This window comes from Geotrypetes seraphini, chromosome 5 (assembly GCF_902459505.1).
Source record: "Geotrypetes seraphini chromosome 5, aGeoSer1.1, whole genome shotgun sequence".
In the NCBI taxonomy this organism is placed as follows: Eukaryota; Metazoa; Chordata; class Amphibia; order Gymnophiona; family Dermophiidae; genus Geotrypetes; species Geotrypetes seraphini.
Genome location: NC_047088.1, coordinates 47,516,397 through 47,534,112, shown reverse-complemented (window position 1 = coordinate 47,534,112; position 17,716 = coordinate 47,516,397). Strand labels below are relative to the sequence as shown.

General features: G+C 42.7%; 1 protein-coding gene across 1 annotated transcript in view; it reads right to left on the bottom strand.

Annotated features, from left to right (window-relative positions):
• The window catches only part of LOC117361417 (sodium- and chloride-dependent neutral and basic amino acid transporter B(0+)-like), a 154,848-nt gene that overhangs the window by 75,333 nt on the left and 61,799 nt on the right, over nucleotides 1-17,716 (bottom strand). The gene's annotated exons all lie outside the window — the stretch shown is intronic.

The following is a 17,716-nucleotide window of genomic DNA, read 5'->3' as shown; positions in this document are numbered from 1 at the left end:
GGAAATCAGTCTCTTTCTTTCTTGAACAGAAAGGTGAACTCCTCAGTTCAAAAGTTTTAGTATGAATGGCATATCCCCTATGCATTTCGATATGCAAGTGATCATACAACTTGGCAATGCAGTGAGCATAATGTTCCACCATATTCCTGTTAATCCTGCTGTAGAATTATTCTTAGTTTCGTACTCATCTTCTATAATTCAGTCATTGTGATGAAAAAAAAAAAATTCTTTCTTCTTCAAGTCAGAAAAATGTCCAACATGTGGTATCATGTACAAAGGATCCATTTTTTCAGTTTATATAAAAGGCATATCTCATAGCCCAGCACATTATACATAAAATATATATTGCATGCTTACTGCAGCTAATAATTAAAAGTTACTCCTGCAATATTTGACTAGACCTTTGTTAGAATCTTACTGCAATAAGAAAAGGCAGATAAGAATATTTTGTAAGTTGTAAATCTTCCAGAGAGGAATGTTCAGTACAATATATTACCTCATGCATTGCAATTCAAATCCTCACTGTAAACTGGGAAGATTCTTTTACCGGTACATATTAAAATAAACTTTAAAATATAAAAACAATTCTTTATATTATATATACTATAAAGCATATAAAACAACTGGAATAAACCACTCAGATTCATTCATTCATAGGCTGCTCTCTTTGATTTAAAAATTCTTTAAGCTTCTCAGGGTTATCAAAGCTGAATGTTTTATTGCCCATTGTAACTTTCATAACTGCTGGGTACAACAACCCATATTTAGCTCCAATTTCTCTGAGTGATGGACGCAAATCTAAAAACTGCTTTCTCCTCTGTGCTGTGGATTTTGCAAAATCTGGGACAATGTGAATCTTGGCATCTTGACAGCGCAGATTTTGATTTTCTTTTGCAAGTCTAATGATTTCTAGGGCATGCTGAAATCTTAACACCTTAAAAATTATCGGTCTAGGTCCAACAAATTTATCAGGTCTTCTGGTTGGGACTCTGTGTGCCCTTTCTATTTCAATAGGGTGTTTTGCTTTAAAAGGCAGGACTTTAATAATGAAGTTTTCTAAGAAGGATATCATGTTCCCTTTCTCCACCCCTTCCGGTATCCCTATCACTCTCAAATTCGACCTCCTCATCCTGTTCGAGCAGTCCTCCAGCTCCCTGGTAAGCAAGTCTATTTTCTCTCCGTCCTCTAAGTTTTTTCTTTAGAAATTCAAACCCTTCAACATTCTTTTCCAGTTGGTTAACTTTATTTTCTAAGACCTCCGTTCTCCTATTTAATGTGGATACTTCATCCTGTAACTCGTTCAGCTTTTTTGAGTTTGACAAGACGATTTCTTTTATGGCTTTAATTTCTTTACACATTTCTTCTTCCCATTTGCTGTCCTTTGGCAATGGAGTTTTTGAGGGTGTCACCGGCTCCGGTTTCGATCGCTTTACGCTGCCAGCGTTTGTTATTGCCGCGTCATTTTTTGTTTGTTTACCGGAGGCCATCCTGATTTACTAATTTGAAAAAATTCAAAACTTTCTATTTTTCCTGACACTAGTTTATTTAATATAATGTCTGTTAATAGCAGAAGCTCCTTCCTCACCCGACCATTCGTGCAAGGTTCCAAGCCACGCCCCCTATTACATAATATTCAAAATATTATAGAATATGAATTTCTAATGAAATGTACTTAAAGTGTTATATGAGAGTTAATCAAGTGTGTATTTATAAGTTCATATGATTTTATCTATTACACTTGTTGTAATATACAAAAATGAATAAAGAATTCAAAAACAATAAAAAACAACACAGTTATATTTCTCAACAGAGTTTCCATCAAGAATTATACACATACACCTTTTACTAAGGTGCGCTAGCCATTTTAGCGTGGGTTAAAAATTAGTCTTCTACTGTCAAAAATGTTTTCCATTGTGAATGTTGGCTTGTAAACCCATTCTCAGCTATTGGGAGGACGGGATAGAAATTGAAATAAATAAATAATAAATGCTCACTTGTGCTAATGCATCCATTATATCATATGGGTGTGTTCGTGCATGTTAGCAATTCGCACGTGCTAATTTTTAGCATGCTAAATCAGTTACCACACCTTAGTAAAAGGACTACTTAGTCCAGCAAGTGTCCAGTTTTTCCATCCCAGTGGAAAAATTTGTCAAATTTTTTAAAAAATATTTGTTTAACTTATTTTTTATTGAACCCTTCAAACTGTCCTCATATTTAATCTTGACTAGCTATTTGAATAAACAGAGTAGCATGTATTTCTTTACAAAAAATATTGGAACCAATTCCTCCTCCTTCAATAATGTACATTTTGCTTCCAACTCTTTTTTATTCAATTTTTAACAGGTACAACTGTCCAAGTCAAGAACATTACATAACATTAGCAGGAAAGAGAACAGAAAACGTGCGTCCAAAGTTCGAGGAGGCGTGTGGGAGATATATTATGGGTGGGCTCTGGGCATGCTTAGACTTAGGGCTCCTTTTACAAAGGTGCACTAGGGTTTTTAGCGCACGCACAAAATTACCACGCTCTATAGGGTGTGGTAGCCGAAAATCTACCGCCTGCTGAAAAGGACTAAGTGGCTTGCAGATTAATCTGCGGGCTTATAACGCTGGATGAGCTAGCGAAGATTGGGTTGGGGAGGAAAAGGGTTAATTGATATTAGCAGGAAGTTAGGAGAATAGGTAGTGGGTTGTTAGGCAAGTTAGAAAAAGGGAGGAGTATGGAAGTAAGAGATGCAAGGATAGGGTAAGAGAGAGAAAGTGTGGATTGGCTGAGGAAGGGGCTCTGGGATTGGAGGGTTTTTTGTGAGGAGAATTGGCGGGCAAGGGAGAATTAAAGTGGGAGGGAGTGTAGGAAGGTTAGAGTTGTGAGGGAAATTTGGTTTTCAGTGCCAGGGTTTATTTTCTACACAGTCTACTCGGTTAAATTAGCGATTTTGGCAGGGTGGGGGCGTATAGTTGGTGAGAGTTTGTGGGGGGTCGGGTTTTACCTCCTTGCCGCTGTCTTTGTCTGGTCAGCGAGTCGGGCCGGTGCCTACTTCGGCGACGTGTTGCAGACACGTAGCGCTCCTGCAGTGCTGTTTTATACCTTTGCTGACTGCGAGCTGCGTCGGACAAGGCTGCACCGGGATTGTGTGGCCGCGGTATTCTTCCGGCAGAGGCGGAGCTTTTGTGTGAGCCGGGTGTGCTGGCTGTTCGTGGAGGACGCGTTGCTGTGCTGTGCCGGTTTGTGTGCAGCAGGAGCCTCGTTTTGGTGCCGCTGCAGTCCTCGGTGCTGGCAGTGGTGTGGGGAACATTGAACTGGCTGTGCTTCCCTTCCGCACCCGTTTGGCAAGTATTCTGGGTTTTGTGCTGAGAACGTGTGTGTTTGGGGAGGCTGGTTGTGGGTGTGTGCCAGAGACTTTTTGAACGGCTGGGGGTGTTTGTTTCTGGTGGGGGGTTCTAGGGTAGTTCACAGTTGTGGGAACTTGTCAGGAGTTTTTGTATAAATGGCACCAGCCACCACGTCTGGTGGTTCCAGGAGAGGGAGGGGCTCTGGGGCTCGGAGGGGCCGTGCTGTGGTTAGGACTCGAGCGGTTCGTCCGGTAGCTGCGTCCCAGCCTGTTTGTGCTGCGTCCAGGGGTTTGCGACGTGGACTGGGTGCTGCTGGTTGTCGTGGGGCAGTCTCACGTCAGCGGGTGGGCCCAGAGTCTGCGGCTGGTCGGGCACGTCAGCGTCCTTCTGCAGTTGCTGTTCCTGACCCTTTACCTGGACCTTCAGGCATTGCTCCGGCAGCTATTTCGGGTGAGTCTTTGGGGGTTTTGTCTGATTTGTTAATGGGAAATGGTGGGGTACTGGGTGGGGGTCTGGAATCTTCTGGGTCTGGTCAGGTGGTTTTGAGTGGTCGGAAGTCAGTTAGTAAGAGGTTGCGTGACCGCAACTTTTTAAAAAATTTGCGACATGTGGTCCGGCGTTTGGATAGAGAGAAGAGGCAGAGGCGAGAGGTTCTGGGGGACCCGATGGCAGCTTGGCAGTCCTCGGATTCTTATGATTCTTCAGAGCCTTCTTCTGTTTCTTCTTCTTCTGAGGATGAGTGTGTGCCTGGTATGGACAGGCTGTCTCGGCCGGTCGGTCAGGCTCTAGTGGCCGGATCAGTGCCGAGTACCTCTGGAGTTGCTGCAGTAGGAGTGACTCGTAATGGTCATACCATGTGTGAGATTGCGCCGCTTGATTGTGGTATTTCTAAAAAATTGCGGCACAAAATTTTGAGAGGGAAATTTGTGGACGTGTTTAGTTTGTTAGAAAAGGAACATGATAAGAGTGATAAGAAAAAAGAGGAGGGTAAGGCTGAAGGCTATCGTAAGAGGTCTCGTGTGCCGCGTACTATCATGAACTGGTTGTTGGGATTTAATATTTATGCGGCGGTAGTTGGTGCGGCTAGGCCTGTTTTGTATGCGGGTTTGTTAAGATATGCTGATATGATATTGAGGGCATATCGGACCTATGGAGGCTGGTCGTGGTTAAATTACGATGAGCAGTTTCGTAAAAGTTTGGCAGCAGATAAATCTTGGGCATGGGGTTATAGGGATGTGGATTTATGGCTGGGGGAGATGACACAAGCCAGGTCTTGGTCCTTTCGTCCCACCAGTTCCTTTGGGTCTGGGTTTTCTGGGGGAGCGTCCACAAGTGGAGTCTCTGCTCCCGCAGTACAGCGTTACTCCTCGGGGTTTCTGGGCAGAGGGGGAGGTAATGGACAGTCGGCTGCTCGAGGAGGACCCAGTACCTTTTGTTTCCAGTTCAATGCTGGGAGATGTGAGAGGGCATCCTGTAAATACCGCCATCTTTGCAGGTCAATGTGCCGGTTCCCACCCAGCCTTTCGGTGTGTCAGTAGTGGTGGAGGAGGCCGGGGTGCGGGAATGCGGCCTGCAGGATCCGTCCCGGGGAGCATACATGGCTAAAGCCCCTTCGCCTATTAATTTGGAAGTTTTGGATGTATGGCTACAGCTTTATACGGTGGAGGATGCTGCACAATTGTTGTGGGAAGGTTTTCACTTGGGTTTTGTTATTCCTTTTGCTGGCCCCCCCCCTTTCACATATGTGTCATAATGCGTCTTCGGTACAGTTGCAGGTGGAGGTGGTACGGGATAAATTGAAAAAGGAGTTGGATTTGGGTCGGATTGCTGGTCCTTTTCCGGTCCCTCCCTTACCTGATTTTGTGGTGTCTCCTTTGGGGGTGATACCGAAGAAGGAGTTTGGAAAGTATAGGCTGATTCATAATTTGTCTTTTCCCCCGGGGTACAGTGTTAATTCGTTTATTGATCCTTTGTTTTGTTCTGTGCAGTATACTTCTTTTGATGTCGCAGTGTCCATGCTGCGCAGTTTGGGTCCGGGGGCCTTATTTGCGAAGGCTGATATAGAGTCTGCATTTCGTTTACTTCCTGTGCATCCTGATTCCTTTCATTTGTTAGGTTTTCAGTTCCAGGATGGTTATTATTTTGACAAGTGCATGCCGATGGGGTGCTCTGTGTCATGTTCTTATTTTGAAGCTTTTTCCTCTTTTTTGCATTGGGTCACTGAGCAGGTGTCAGGTTGTGGCTGTATTGTTCATTATTTGGACGACTTTTTGTTCGGGGGTCCTGTGGGTTCTCCTCAATGTGCGGAGATGGTGGCAGCGTTTGAGGCAGTGACTAAGAGTTTGGGTGTGCCTTTGGCGTCAGATAAATCTGAAGGGCCGGCTACATCCTTAGTTTTTCTGGGTGTGGAACTTGATTCTGTTCGGATGGAATCTCGGCTGCCTGTGGCTAAGGTGCAGGCTTTGTGTCTGGCTATTGGGGAGGCTTTAAAGAAATCTAAGTTGACTTTGCACGAGATTCAGTCTTTGGTGGGTCACTTTAATTTTGCGTCTCGCGTGATTCCAATGGGTCGGGTTTTCTCTCGCCGTTTGGCCATTCTTTCCAGAGGTCTTCTTAAAAAGCATTTTCGGGTGCGGCTGACGGCAGGTGTTAAGGCTGATCTTAGGCTATGGTATCAGTTTTTACAGAGCTTTAATGGAGTTTGTGTGTGGCAGCAAGAAGTGGTCTCCTCAGTAGATTTACGCCTGTTCACTGATGCGGCTGCAAGTTTTGGTTTCGGTGCCTTTTTCGGAGGAGCTTGGTGCGCTCAACCTTGGCCAGTCTGGTGGCATGAGCGGGGGTGGGGTGCTAACATTGCTTTTTTGGAATTATTTCCTGTTTGGGTAGCCACTATGATTTGGGGTGACCGTTTGCAGCATAGGAAGGTGCTGCTTTTTTCGGACAATATAGCGGTGGTGCAGGCTGTTAATGCACAATCTGCTCATTGTCCGTTGTTGGTGGACTTACTGCGTTTGATTGTGTTACGATGTTTGCAATTGAATATTACTCTGACTGCTCAGCATGTTCCAGGCTTGTTTAATGAGATTGCCGATGCATTATCTCGTTTTCAGTGGGCCCGTTTTCGGGCTTTGGCCCCCATGGCGGACCTGGAACCTACTGTGATGCCGGTGGAGCTGTGGAGCAGAGTGCTGGATTCTTAACGGAGCTGCTGCGGAATAGTCTGGCTGTAAATACTTGGAAGTCCTATCGCTCTGGCTGGCGCCATTTTCTGTTTTTTCTGGAGGATCCAGTTTCTCGTGGTTGTTTGCCTTTTTCAGTGCCCTTAATGGTGCAGTTTTTAGTTTTTGCCCGGCAGCAGGAGTGGTCGGTAGGTATTGTGCGCTCTTCCTTAGCGAGCGTGGCATTTCTGTCCCAATTATTGGGTTATACTAATCCTTGTGCTGCGTTTTTGGTGCGGAAATTATTTCAAGGCTTTCAGCGTTCCAGCAGTGCTCAGGGTTTGAGGCCTTTGCGTTTGCCTCTTTCTCCGGCAGTGTTGTTGCAGTTTTGGGATGCTTTGCCTAATGTTTGTACTGATGCCTTTGAAGTGTGTCTGTTCAAAGTGGCATTTAGTGTTGCCTTTTTTGCAGCCTTGAGGATTAGTGAGCTCGTTGCCCCTGCCGCTTCTGCTGCTGGGGAGACTGGATTGTTGGTCTCAGATGTGGTTTTGCAAGACCGTTGTTTGCGTTTGCGCATTCGTAAATCTAAAACTGACCAACGGGGTGCTGGAATTTGGGTAGAGTTACGGGCATTGGGGGCTGGGGTGGTGTGTCCCGTTCTTTGTGCTAGAATGTATGAGGCGGTGCGCCCTGTTGGGGGCTTATTTTGGCTCATGCATGCCAATGGTGCACCGTTAACGCGTTATCAGTTTGGTGCTGTTTTCAAATTGTGTTTAATAGCGGTTGGTTGTGATCCGACGCAATTTGGAACACATTCGTTTAGAATTGGGGCGGCATCTTATGCTGCAAGGCGCGGAGCTTCTGCATCTTTGTTGTGCAGGATTGGGCGCTGGCGTTCGGCTTGTTATCAGCGCTATGTGCGCGCTCTACCAGACAGTGTCCATGTTTAATCTGTTTTTTGTTACAGTTTTTCCTACAGATGCCTTGCTGCCGGATAATTGTGTTTGGTTCTGTGGCCATTCATATGTCTTTTGGGCACAGCGCCGAGCTAAGGAGTCACGTTGGGGACCGAACCTGGGACTGGTGCATTTGGGAGTCCGCATCAGATGGCTCGGCTTGAGAGGCATGCTGTGGGAACAGTTTCTTCCGACTTTGCTACAAGCTCAACGTTTTTCTTCACCTCAAGTGATTGTTTTTCATGTTGGGGGTAATGATTTATGTTATACTAGAGGAGTGGACCTTATTCGGAGAATGAAGCAAGATTTGTTGTCTGCCTCATTTTATTTTCCAGGCACTCGTTTTGTATGGTCTTGCATCATTCCCCGGTTGGTCTGGCGAGATGCTCGTAAGGTTGAAGGTATTGAGCGTCTCCGGAAACGTGTTAATTCTGAAGTTTCCAGGTTTTTGGGTATGATGGGTGGTTTAGTTCTGTGCCATGATTTGCTCACTGTTGACTGCCCTGGGTTGTATAGGGCAGATGGGGTTCATTTGTCAGATATTGGGCTAGATATTTTTTTAAGTGCAGTGCAGGATTTGTTGGAGGCTTGTTATGCGGGCCCCCGGGGCCGCAGCTTTTGTGGGGGGGTGCGGTGACTAGTTAAGCTGTCTCCGCACGTGGCGGAAAATTTCTATGTTGGGGAAACAATTTTGGATCAGTGTAGCTATGCAACAGATTGGGTGATTAAATTTTGTTAACTGCTCATGTGCGATACCGCCATGGGTGGCGGCTTGACTCTGCGCCACCGCGTGTCTTGCCGAAAGGGAAGTGGGGAATGGGGGTGAATTTTGGAAGAGGAGCTAGTTCGCCACCGAGTAGCTCCAGAATTTTGAGAATAAGCTACACTGTATTTGGAAAGTTCTAAGTTTTTGTTAAAGTCTGATTTTATGACAATAAAGCTGCGGCCCATTTTTTGCCACTTTATATGTGTTGTGTATTTTATGATCAATCTGAGTGAGATGCGAATTCCAGTGTTAAGTGGCTTGCAGATTAATCTGCGGGCTTATAACGCTGGATGAGCTAGCGAAGATTGGGTTGGGGAGGAAAAGGGTTAATTGATATTAGCAGGAAGTTAGGAGAATAGGTAGTGGGTTGTTAGGCAAGTTAGAAAAAGGGAGGAGTATGGAAGTAAGAGATGCAAGGATAGGGTAGAGAGAGAAAGTGTGGATTGGCTGAGGAAGGGGCTCTGGGATTGGAGGGTTTTTTGTGAGGAGAATTGGCGGGCAAGGGAGAATTAAAGTGGGAGGGAGTGTAGGAAGGTTAGAGTTGTGAGGGAAATTTGTCCCGCCCTTCCCTTCCCTCTTTATGGGTCCTCTCTGGGTGGTTTGGTGTTTTTTGGCGGGTGGGGAGGGGAGGGTTGGTTTGTCGCAGTTTTGTTGGCGGAAAATTTCTATGTTGGGGAAACAATTTTGGATCAGTGTAGCTATGCAACAGATTGGGTGATTAAATTTTGTTAACTGCTCATGTGCGATACCGCCATGGGTGGCGGCTTGACTCTGCGCCACCGCGTGTCTTGCCGAAAGGGAAGTGGGGAATGGGGGTGAATTTTGGAAGAGGAGCTAGTTCGCCACCGAGTAGCTCCAGAATTTTGAGAATAAGCTACACTGTATTTGGAAAGTTCTAAGTTTTTGTTAAAGTCTGATTTTATGACAATAAAGCTGCGGCCCATTTTTTGCCACTTTATATGTGTTGTGTATTTTATGATCAATCTGAGTGAGATGCGAATTCCAGTGTTATTAAAGCCAATTCCCTTCACAGTTGAGAAAATATGATCATATTACAACTGCCTTCCTAGACTCTCACTGGCTACCTATGCAAGCACGAGTTCAATTCAAATTCTACTGTCTATTATTCAAAGCATTAAACATCTCTGCCCCCCTCCCCCTATCTAAACAGCTGCCTAAACCAGATCCTCACCTCAAGACAAAGAAGAACTCCGAACCCTTTTGCCTTCCCTCCACTCAAAGGCACTCAGCGCAAAAAGATGTTTGATAACCTTCTGGCGACGCAAGCAGCAGAACTTAACCACTCCATCTCCAATCTGTTGACGGCAACGGGCGACTTCAAAACTTTTCGAAAAGAAATCAAAACCCTACTTTTCAAAAAATTTATCCAGATATCTTAACCCAACCCTTCCCCCTCCTTCTAGATAAATTCTCCCCAAAACCTCCACTTAAATAATCTCTTCCTCCCCAAAACACCAACCAAGTATTCAGATCCCTGAAATGTAACGTAATCTTATTTGTACTCTATTTGTTATATCACACAGTAACATACAGTCAATTTAATATCCAATTTGCAAGTTCTTCCGGAATTAATCAGGTACCTCTCCTCCCTTGTAACCCAAAAAAAAACCAAAAAACAAAACTGTTGTAACTTCACTGGAAATGTCCAGTTAGCTCTTTTGTAATCCGCCTTGAACTGCAAGGTATAGGCGGAATAGAAGTCCCTAATGTAATGTAATGTAATAAACGTATTTGCATTCCAGTCAGTGGAGGTGAGCGTTTTGCTAACCACTGCTAGCATTATTTCTGGAACTACGATGCTGGCCCATGTCTGGGCTTCAGCATGAAATATCCAGCTTATGAAGTGCCGGCTAATGCATGGCTACTTAAGCTGATATTTAGAACTTAAGTGGCTATGACTTAGAACATAAGAATAACCTTATTGGGTCAGACCAGTGATCCATCTAGACCAGTAGCCCATACTCACGGTGGCCAATCCAGGTCACTAGTACCTGGCATAAACCCAAAGAGTAGCAACTATGTTTTATGCAGTTACCCTGGTCCATTAAATGCTGAATATATCGACCACATGCTGACTTCACTCCAGGGAATACCTCCAAAATAGCCAACTGTCATATTATTTTCTCATGCTTTTTTCATATAAGCTTTGCCTCAGCCCTTACTGACCATTTGGCGTTCAAGTGAGCTTTCTTCATACTCGTGCTTCTTCTCATTGTAAAGCTTATGAAGAGCAATTTTCATAAATTATGGTGGTCAGTGCTTTTTATAACATTGACTGCTTCAGGCAGAATTAAGCACAGATATTCAATGTCAACATCTATCAAAGCGTAAGCATTGAATATCCAAGTTTCTGGCAGTAGCTGAAGTACAGTTAATATGCCATGCATAGTTAGGCCTTCCCTTTGTGCAGACCAACATGCCTCATTAGCTATCTGGATGCCAGCACTGAATATCAGCAGTACCCAGATAATGTCTGGGTTCGTCCTGGCTAGGGTTACAAAATGTCCAGGAAAACCCGGACATGTCCTCTTTATAGAGGACTGTCCGGGTGTCTGAATGGATTTTGTCCAGGTTTTGGAAGGCCACAGCTCGACCAGAGCTTGGAGCCACGTCTGGAGGGCCTCCGAGCAGGGCCGAATTTTCCTATAGGCTAACTAGGCTTCAGCCTAGGGCCTCAAGATCAAGAGGGGCCTACATTCAAATTGTTAGCAAAATTAAAATTACACTATTCTAAAAACAGTGAACACTAAAACACTGAACCGAAAATAAGGAGAAATTCTACGCTTCGGGATCGGAACCGGCTCCGGCCGCAACAGGGCGCCGACTCAGCTTCTCCCTTTCTTTTTCTCGCCCTGGGAGGAGGAACGGGGAGGGAAAGACGTCAGTCCGGAAACAGCTGGGCAAAGCCCAGCCCCGCAGGGAGAGAGGCAAAACATGGATCCGTCAGGACAGGGCGGCCCAGACTGGCATCGGGGAGGGGGGGGGTTCAGTGGAAGGGGGATGGGAGGCAGGCGGGCATCAGAGGGGGGGTAAGGTGAGGAAGGACGCACTGGGGGCACTATGGACATAGGAAGGGGCAATGTTGTGTGTTATGTTTGATTAGTTATTGTTACAAGTACTATATATGGTGCTGAGAATAAATGTCCAAATAAGTGTTCTCGACTTTTTTTTTATTTATTATCCGTGTCACATTTTTTTATAAAGGTTAGTACCAATAACAACATGTTTCATTTAACATATTGATATATATCACAGTAATGATGTATTTTATTATCTCTCATGTAATTTACAAACTTAAAAATGGGAGGTGAAAGGGCCTCATAAGTGGAATAGCCTAGGGCCTCTTTTCATCTAAATCCGGCCCTGTCTCCAAGCATGTGCGGATGCGACTTGATGATGTTACACGCATGCACATACATGTCCTCTTTTTTACTACTACATCATAAAAGCCAGGGAACTATGATCTCAATGTCTGAAGATGCCCATTGTGATATCCAACAGACTAAGAGCTATTATATCATTGATAACCTCCCCACCCCAATGATCGATAGTTTAGATTCATTAGTAGCTTTCTCATAGGGGGAACATCCGTAAATTGTAAATTATTTATCTGTACTGTTTTCAGTACCATTTACTATTTTTGATAATAGGTTAATCTGTAACAATTTCATTGTCATACAGATTCCTACTGTGCACATCCAAAGCATTTTTTTCTCTAAAAATGAGAAATCTCAAGACTTTCCGGTAGCCACAATGGTTAAATACAGAGCTCCCTTAAGAAAAGTAGAATTACAGATAAATCATTTCAATTTCATAGAAACATGATGACAGATAAAGGCCAAATGGCCCATCTAGTCTGCCCATCCACAGCATCCACTATCTCCTCCTCTCCCTATTGGCCAAGATTCCCCCTCTTCCTATTGGCTAATGCTCTGTACACCTGCATTATGATATCATAGAGCTTTATAATTATAGAAACATAGAAATATGATGGCAGATAAAGGCCAAATGGCCCATTTAGTCTGCCCATCCACAGTAACCATTATCTCTTCCTTTCTCTAAGAGATCCCACGTGCCTATCCTCCCCTTACATAGAATTCACCCACAGAGCCAGCAGCACAGGAGGACAATAAAGGTGCACTGACCTTGTCCTCTCTCATAACAACCCCTCTTCACCTTTTTCTGACCTTCTGCATCCCCTCTAAGTCAGGGCATTCGGTAGAGGTGCGGGGAGACAACAGAAGACCTGGGGAGCTAATGCTGACTAGAGATAGGTACTGAGGCACAGGGTGGTATGGATAAGGGCGAAAGGGGTTCCACTAGGATGGCAGTGAGTCTTGCCCAATTGTAACCATCTGTCTAAAAGAATCGGAAATCTGAGGGACCCTTACCACATCCAAGCCCACTGAGGGGAGCTCAAAACCAAACAACTCAGGATTTTGGGGAGATTTACAAATTGGACTCATTTTTTTATACTCATCTCCCCACCTGACCCGACCCCACCAACATAGTGAAATCTCTGAGGTTTGCAGAGCAAAGCAGAAATCTAGCTGCACTTGGAAACTTTTCATTTGTATATAATATATAGCTTTGAACGTGCTATGACCTGAGAAAACCATATTAGTGTTAGCATGGTGCCAAAGCGTTATTCTTCAAACACATGCTTAACATACATAGCTTTTTGATTGAGAGTTCAAGTTAAATGTGCCTTCATGGTTTTTAAAATCTTACATGGTATCTTTGATTTGTTGGTCCCTCTAGCTTTAAATTCTTCGAGATCCTCAAGTTGCAGAACTATCCATGTATTTAAACTTTCTTTCCCCACTGTAAAAGGTGCCAGATCTATCAGTAAAATTGTTCATTCCTTCCCCTATTTATTAACAACAATTTGGAACGACCTACTGTACCTTCTCAAATAAAATCCTGTCTATCCTTTCAAGTCTTTTTGAAAAATCCTGAGAACTACTTACTCTGTTTTCTAGCAGATAAGTTTCCATGAGGTCAATTCTCTTTATTAACTACAACCACTGTTAACCGAGTCAAGCCTTGTTTCTGAGAGATGACTCGGTATAGAAGTCCAAGATTTTGGTTAGTGTAGTTTGTATTTGCAAGAGGTACATTCAAAGTGGTAGAGCAAGGGCAAAACATATGTGGGGCTCTCTCAAGTGTAATTTAAGGAATATTGTAATTTATACACAGCCCTGTCATCTTTAGCCACCAGCACCAGTTCAATCAACCATTAAGATATTGGGAATAATACTGGATCAAGGCCTGACTATGAAGAACCAGGTAGATTCTTTGGTTAGAAAAGGCTTCTTCACCCTCTGGAAGCTTCAATCTATTAGGGCATATTTTGATGTTTCATCATCCAGAATTTTGGTGCAGTCTCTTATACTTGGCATTTTCTCAGAGGAATATGCAGCGACTGCACATGGTTCAGAATGCGGCGGTCAGATTGATTTTTGGGGTTGAAGAAATTCGACCATGTGACACCTTCTTATCGGAAACTGCATTGGTTGCCAGTGGAGGCGCGGGTGAAGTTCAAGTTTGGTTGTTTCTGTTTCAAGGTGTTATTTGGTTTAACCCCTAAATATATAACTGATCTCTTTTCTTTTGCAACCACTAAATATAGGAGGAACTCACATTTGAATGTTGTCTTTCCGTCTGCTAGAGGTTGTAAATTTAAAAAAACATCATTGTCATATGACACAATCTTATTTGGCATGTCTATGAGAGCTAAATGTCAAATATCTGCTAATAATAACAAGCTTTTGATGGTATTAACAGGAGTTGCCATCCAACAAATAACATATAATTGGAAGGACTATAGAAGACTGAATTATTGTTTTTGGTGGAATTCAGTTTGTCATGTGTATAAAATGGAAAGAGCGTTGGCTGTTCAAAAAGGTTATTATAATAAATGTAAGGATGTGTGGGGACCATTATTAAATTATAGTAATGAATAAGTTACACTTTTCCCAATTTTAATACACATGTGGATTTGGGGTGGGGGGGTTGTTGTTTTTTTTTTTTTTAATCTTTATTCATTTTCAAATATTACAAGTGTATAATATTCAATCAGAAACATTTTAACTAATCACTTGACAAACTTTCTTATACTCCTTAAAATATATAAATATAAAAGAATCCCTTCCCACCCACCCATATATTAATAATAAACAATTATCAATTATTATCTTTCCCACTCCTACTCCCCCTATATCTTATCTAATACTAAGGTGTTTAAGATGTCTGATCATTAGAATAAATAATCAATGGCCCCCCAATGGGGGGGGGGGTTTCTTGGTTTTCCATTAAGAATATATATATGAATGTCATAAGATATTATTTTCATGTGGTATATATTAGTTGTATATAAATTTGGGAGGGGGTGGGGGTTAAATTTTCTTGGTGTATGATATTGAAGATTTTTCAAGTGATATTGTATTGTAATTGTTTGATATTTACTGTACACTTGATGTAAGTTATAAAATGAATAAAGAATTTATAAAAACAAACAAACAAAAAAAACCCACCATTAATGTCTTTTATCATACCAAGCGGCATTTTCGAACATCTGATCAAGCTTTCTAATTCATATGTGGAATTTAGGAGATAACTAAAGACACATTTGTTCTTGAAATATCTGGGTAATTAGCTTGTATGGATAATTGTAAGCTTAGTAATCTATTTAGATTCGTATAATTTTATTCTAATCATTTTATTTCTATCTCTTATTCAATTGTATTTTTAATCTTTTGTAAACTGCACAGAACTTCACGGCACTGCGGTATATAAGTTGTTATTATTTGTTATTATTATTAGCACTTATGGCAGCTTTCTGGCTTGTATAAGTGCAGGTGGCTAAGGGCTCCTTTTACGAAGGTGCGCTAGCGTTTTTAGCGCATGCACATGATTAGTGTACGCTAGCCGAAAAACTACTGCCTGCTTAAAAGGAGGCGGTAGTGGCTAGCACACCTTTAAAAAAGGAGCCCCAAATGTTAGGCACACTGATACTGGGTTATACTAATAATCTATAAAGGAACCTATCACATCACCTCAGGACACTCAGGGCTCATGTTCAAAAAAGAAAAGCATCAAAAATGTGACATCTAAGAAACTCTTTTTTTTCTATCAGTACAGAACATTAGCTTTACCCCTTTACATTTTTTTATTGTTTGTATATTGTATTTTCCCCCTCTCCCCTTATGTCTCCATTCACTGTTTCTCTTTGTCTGTGTACAGTGTTTCTCCGCGAATTCGCGGTTTGCGAATTGCAGACTCGCTCATTCACGGTCTGCTCCAACTGCTTTGTCCTGTAGTAAAGTCGGGCTACACCAATCAGGAGCTGCGTGGCAAAGCAGCTCCAGATTGGTGTAGTCCAACTTTACTACAGGAAGAGGCGGTCAGAGCAGACTGCGAGTGATTTTCTCCATCCGCCAGCGCTCTAGCTGCCCTCTCCTGCCTCCCATGCCTTTTGACAGACAAAAAACCGCATTTGCAGTTTTTCAAAATTCACGGAGGTTTCTAGAACGGAACCCCTGTGAATTTTGTGGAGTACTGTATTCAAGTAATGTTGTTTTCTTTGAATCTCCTGTTTTAATAGATAAGTCTTTTAAATTTATTGTAAACCGCCTAGGCGTAATGATAGGCAGTATATCAAATAAATAATAAATTTGAATCATAAAAGGGGCAAATGGACGTTTTTCTCACCAGTCTATTAAAGATGGTATAAATGTGTGCATATATATAGGATGATTGATTATGGTATCAATGTGTCTATACTGAAAACCATCTTAGAAAATGCTAACTCTGTATTGTAACACCTTTACAGAAGCTCATGTAAACCGCTCTGAATGGACTCCCCAGCCATTGGTAGCGGTACAGAAGCTTTCTATAAACGATTCGCTATTTGCAAAACCTATTTTCTAGATGGAATTCTATGGAACTTGTCTGCAGTGTGACCAAATATCAAGGGGGAGGGGGGGTGTTTGGGCAGGGTTTATGATTTGGGCAGGGTTTATGATTTAGATGTTTTTCTGCCATAATCAAACATTTTTAGAAAACATCCAGGGCACAATTTAGACATTTGAGGCTAGACCTGTTTTAATAGCAAGTGCCAAAAAGGTACCCAAAATGACCAGATGACCACTAGAAGGATATAAAAATAACTCTACCAGTGGTCACTGACCCTCTCTCACACCCCAAAAATGTGAATGAAACAGTACATACCTGCCTGTAGAATAGCTTCAAATGATATGGCCAGTCGTAGTAGAACAGCAAGCAGGTCTCTGGAATAAGACCCCATAAAGATGGGGTCTTAGGCTCATATCCCATACTAACCACTACACATGGTGAAATCTGTGAACCTTATATAACCCACCCAAATTCCACTGTACCTACATATAGGTGACACCTGCAGGGTACATAGAGAGAGATATGGCCAGTAGGAAAAAGGAGGTATTGATGCTCCTGTATAAGACTCTAGTAAGACCTCATTTAGAATATTGTGTACAATTCTGGAGACTGCACCTTCAAAAAGATATAAAAAGGATGGAGTTGGTCCAGAGGAAGGCTACTAAAATGGTGTGTGGTCTTTGTCATAAGGTATATGGGGACAGACTTAAAGATCTCAATCTGTATACTTTGGAAGAAAGGCGGGAGAGGGGAGATATGATAGCGATGTTTAAATACCTACTCAATGTAAATGCGCATGAGTCGAATCTCTTTCATTTGAAAGGAAGCTCTGGAATGAAAGGGCATAGGATGAAGTTAAGAGGTGCTAGGCTCAGGAGTAATCTAAGGAAGTACTTTTTTTACAGAAAGGGTGGTAGATGCATGGAACTGTCTCCCGGAAGAGGTGGTGGAGACAAAAACTGTGTCTGAATTCAAGCAAGTGTGAGTTAGGCATGGAGGATCTCTTATAGAGAGGAAGAGATAATGGTTACTGCAGATGGGCAGACTAAATGGGCCATTTGGCCTTTATCTGCCATCATGTTTCTATAAAGACTATTGGCATGGTGTACAGGTTTCGGGTGGGTTTGGGAGGGTTCACCATAAACTTTGGTGAGAAGTGTACCTAGGCCTTTTTTATGTGAAGTTCACTGTAGTGACCCTAGGGTGTGGCCAGTCTATTTAAAATATTGGGACTTCCAACATCCCAATGGCTTATTTTGGGCGTTTTTCTTTTTGGATGTGCTTTTTTTCAAAAATGGTTCCAAAAGATAGATGCACATCTGAAAAATGGCCATTTTTGAAAAGTCAATATAGATGTTCTGCAGTTTTGAAAATGGACATGTTTGGGAGTGGATTTTTTGTGCTTGTAAACTCTGATATATATGTCATATCGAAAATGGCCCTCTAAATGGGGCGTCCAGTTACAGAATTGCCCCATATTGTTTTCATGTTTTCCAGGACAGTTACAGCTTCAGAAAAAAATAGGTACAGATGCTAACAGGTACTTTGTCCCCAAGGCAGTT